Source organism: Rhinopithecus bieti, unplaced genomic scaffold (assembly GCF_001698545.2).
Source record: "Rhinopithecus bieti isolate Rb0 unplaced genomic scaffold, ASM169854v2 scaffold_10524, whole genome shotgun sequence".
Classification (NCBI taxonomy): domain Eukaryota; kingdom Metazoa; phylum Chordata; class Mammalia; order Primates; family Cercopithecidae; genus Rhinopithecus; species Rhinopithecus bieti.
In genome coordinates, this window is record NW_016806605.1 from 701307 (window position 1) to 705066 (window position 3760).

Sequence of the window (3760 nt, forward strand, 5' to 3'; positions counted from 1 at the left end):
GAATTGGTAAATTGTAATTATTTTCAATAGTTTAATTAATTTTTATTTTAAATTTCTCTCGTTAATTTATTGAGAGAAAATAGAAATATATTCTGTATTAAACTTTTAAGTGTTCAAATCATGTTGTTAGGGTAAAAAAGTAAATTCAGTTCTGGAGCACTTCACTTTCAGGTAAATTATGTAAATAGCTATACAAATTAGGATTAATGGAAAAAAATTCCAGAGAGGAGAGAATCATTCAGGAGTGAACTGAGGATCCCGGAAGTTTTTATTCTGGCAGTATGTACTAATTTTTAGTGTAGGTTACAGCCTGAGAACTGTGACTCATTCTAGGAAGAGGAATCTTCCTAGAGAAAGAGCAACCAGCAGATCTTTCACAAGTTATACAAAGCTAGAATGAGAAACATCAAGAGTGGGGAGATCCCCTATATTGCTGTGCACCCACTTAAAAATTATTTTGTTGTGATTGGCCCGGTGCGGGAGGGAGCGAAGCAACGCAGGCAGCGAGCGAGATGCAGCCGAGGCTTCCTCCTTCTCACCCTCCTCGCCCTGCTGGCGCTCACTTCTGCAGTGGCCAAACAGAAAGACAAGGTGAAGAAGGGCGGCCCGTGGAGTGAGTGTGCGGAGTGGGCCTGGGGGCCCTGCACCCCCAGCAGCAAGGATTGCGGCGTGGGTTTCCGCGAGGGCACCTGCGGGGCCCAGACCCAGCGCATCCGGTGCAGGGTGCCCTGCAATTGGAAGAAGGAGTTTGGAGTCGACTGCAAGTACAAGTTTGAGAACTGGGGTGCGTGTGACGGGGGCACAGGCACCAAAGTCCGCCAAGGCACCGTGAAGAAGGCGCGCTACAATGCCCAGTGCCAGGAGACTATCTGCATCACCAAGCCCTGCACCCCCAAGACCAAAGCCAAGGCCAAAGCCAAGAAAGGGAAGGGAAAGGACTAGAGGCCAAGCCTGGATGCCAAGGAGCCCCTGGTGTTACATGGGGCCTGGCCCACGCCCTCCCTCTTCCAGGCCCGAGATATGACCCACCAGTGCCTTCTGTCTGCTCGTTAGCTTTAATCAATCATTCCTTGCCTTGTCCCTCTCACTTCCCAGCCCCACCGCTAAGTGCCCAAAGTGGGGAGGGACAAGGGATTCTGGGAAGCTTTAGCTTCCCCCAAAGCAATGTGAGTCCCAGAACCCGCTTTTGTTCTTCCCCACAATTCCATTACTAAGAAACACATCAAATAAACTGACTTTTTTTTCGCTCCCCCCCCCGCCCCCAAAAAATTACTTTGTTGTAAGGCTGGAAACTTTGAATGTCAGAGTAAATTTTATAGGAGTGTCCTGGTGGTTATTAAAAAAAAAAAAAAGTTTTTTCATGGAGAATAGGCCAGCTAGTGGGTGAAACTCAGGTTTGGCTCTGGCAGAAAGCTTCATGCTCTAGAAAGCAGAGCAAACCAGAGGTAAGATGACTTTACTGAAATCATAATCGAATTTGGATTGAGGTCAACACCCTCACATTTTCTCTGCCTAACAGAGATAAGAACCCTATCTGGTTGAGGATTACACAATCTGGAGTATATCTATGGTTATTTGTACACAATCCAAACACAAAACTTGCAAAATACCAAGACTATATGACCAATAATAATTTTTAAGAAATTGATATTAGAACAAGAACTTGGATGTTGGCATGAACAGAACTGGACTTTAGGATAATTATGATAACCATATTAATGAAATAGTTTAAAAAAGGAATAAAGACATAAAATAATGAAAATTTTCAAGTAAAAATTGGGACCTGTAGAAACAAATTAAGTGGACATTTTAAACTAAATAAAAAATCTGAAATTAAGAACTGCAATGGGTGAATCCAATAGCATGTTAGCTAGGGAAGACTTAGTGAATTAAAAAACAGATAAATAAAAAATGCAAAACTGATGCTCAGAGAGAAAAATTCAGGGAAAATTAGTGAGAGACATGTGGAACAAACTCAGTAAGTCTGGTAGTTGTATAAATTTATTCTCACAGGGAGAAAAGAGAGAGAATTTGGCAATGGAAACAGTGAAGAGGTAATGACTGAAAATTTTCCAAAATTGATGGATGACATTAATCCAGACTCAAGAAGTTCAACAAACTCCAAGCAATATATATAAAAGTTACAGGGTAGGAATCCAAAGAGAAAATCTTAGTACCAGCCAAGTGAGAAAGACAAATTACTTTCAAAGAAGCAGCAAGACTGAAACTAAACATGAAAATAATAAAAGCTAGAAAATAAGAACATGGCCTTTTGAAAAGTGCTAAAACAATGTAACTTAGAATTCTTTATCCAGCGGAAAATATTTTATATATAAAAGCCAAAAGAAAATGTTTTAGAGAAAAAAATCAATTAAATATGTTTTCAAAAAAATCTGTTAGAAAGGAGGCTGAAAATCAATATTTACACATCCATCTCAAGAAATTAGCGAAAAACTAACTGAAATCTCAAACGTACACAATCTATAAAAATATTAATTTAGTTCATAAGTACCTACAAACTGATCAATAAAAAAAGAAAGAAAAAACAGTTGCCAGAATTAGGAATACAAAATAAATCATCACTAATGTCATTCAAGCATCAAAGAAATTAATATTATTAACAACCTAATGCCAATGAATTTAGAAAATTGTATGAAATGGACATGTTTGGGGAAAAATCTATAGCCTAAATTGACAGAAGAAGAAATTGAAAATCTTAATAATCTCATATCTATGAAAGAACTTAATCATTCCCAGAAAGAAAACTCCAGATCCATATAACCTTATCAGTGAGCTCTTCCAAATATTTAAGGGAATAATACCACTATTAAACAAACTCATTCAGAGTAGAAAGAAAAAGAGATAACACTTTCCAACATGTATTTTATAAGACCCAATGGGAAACCCAATAAGAAAACTTCACAAAACATTAAAGGAAAGGAAAATCACAGACTAATTTCTTTTAGTCACATAAATGCAACAATCCTAAACCCAATCCTAGAAAATCAAATCCAGCAACATATAAATAGGATAATATATCACGAAAAGTGTGGTTTATTCCAGGAATATAAGATGGGTTTAACATTTGGAAAAATGCATACATACGTTCTCCAAAAGATGTGCACATGAATATTCATAGCAACAGTATTCATAAAGCCAACCTCAAAACTACGCAAAGGCCTATTAACAGTTGAATGGATAAATAAATTGTGGTATAGTCACACAATGCAATACTATGTAGCAATGAGAATGAACAAAATACAGCTACCCACAAACATAGTATTGAGGGAAACAAGCCAGAATGAAAAAAGGAACTATTTAATATGCAATTTGCGTAGAGTACAAAAATTAGCATCCATGATGTTAAAAGTTTGGCTAATGGCTTCCCTGGGGTGGAAGTAAGATCATGATTAGAAGGGGGTATGAAGGGCTTCTATATGTTGCTGTATGGGTGTGTTCCATTTGTAAAATGAATCAAGCTGCACACTGAGGCTATATGCACTTTTCTGTATGTGCATTCACATCAAACCAAATTAAGGAATGAGTGTGTTCTAAATTGGAAAGCTGGCTCATATGATAATGCCTCATTTCAGCAGTGTATGTCTAAAAAAAAATTTAGTTTCCTCCACTGTCCCTGCCAGCCATCGTGTTTGTTATTTTAGTGACAAGGCTCAACAGAACAGGGGGTGTGGGATGAGAGTGTAGTATTTGAAGTAAAGGACACTATGTTCACGATTCATTTACCTAATCTAAACAGCTA

General features: G+C 38.0%; 1 pseudogene across 1 annotated transcript; it reads left to right on the forward strand.

The window, feature by feature from the left end:
• Positions 1 to 396: 396 nt before the first annotated feature.
• LOC108532794 (midkine pseudogene) lies at positions 397 to 1236 on the forward strand (annotated as a pseudogene). Its single transcript, XR_001886555.1, has one exon. The product of XR_001886555.1 is annotated as a midkine pseudogene (transcript).
• Positions 1237 to 3760: the final 2524 nt, after the last annotated feature.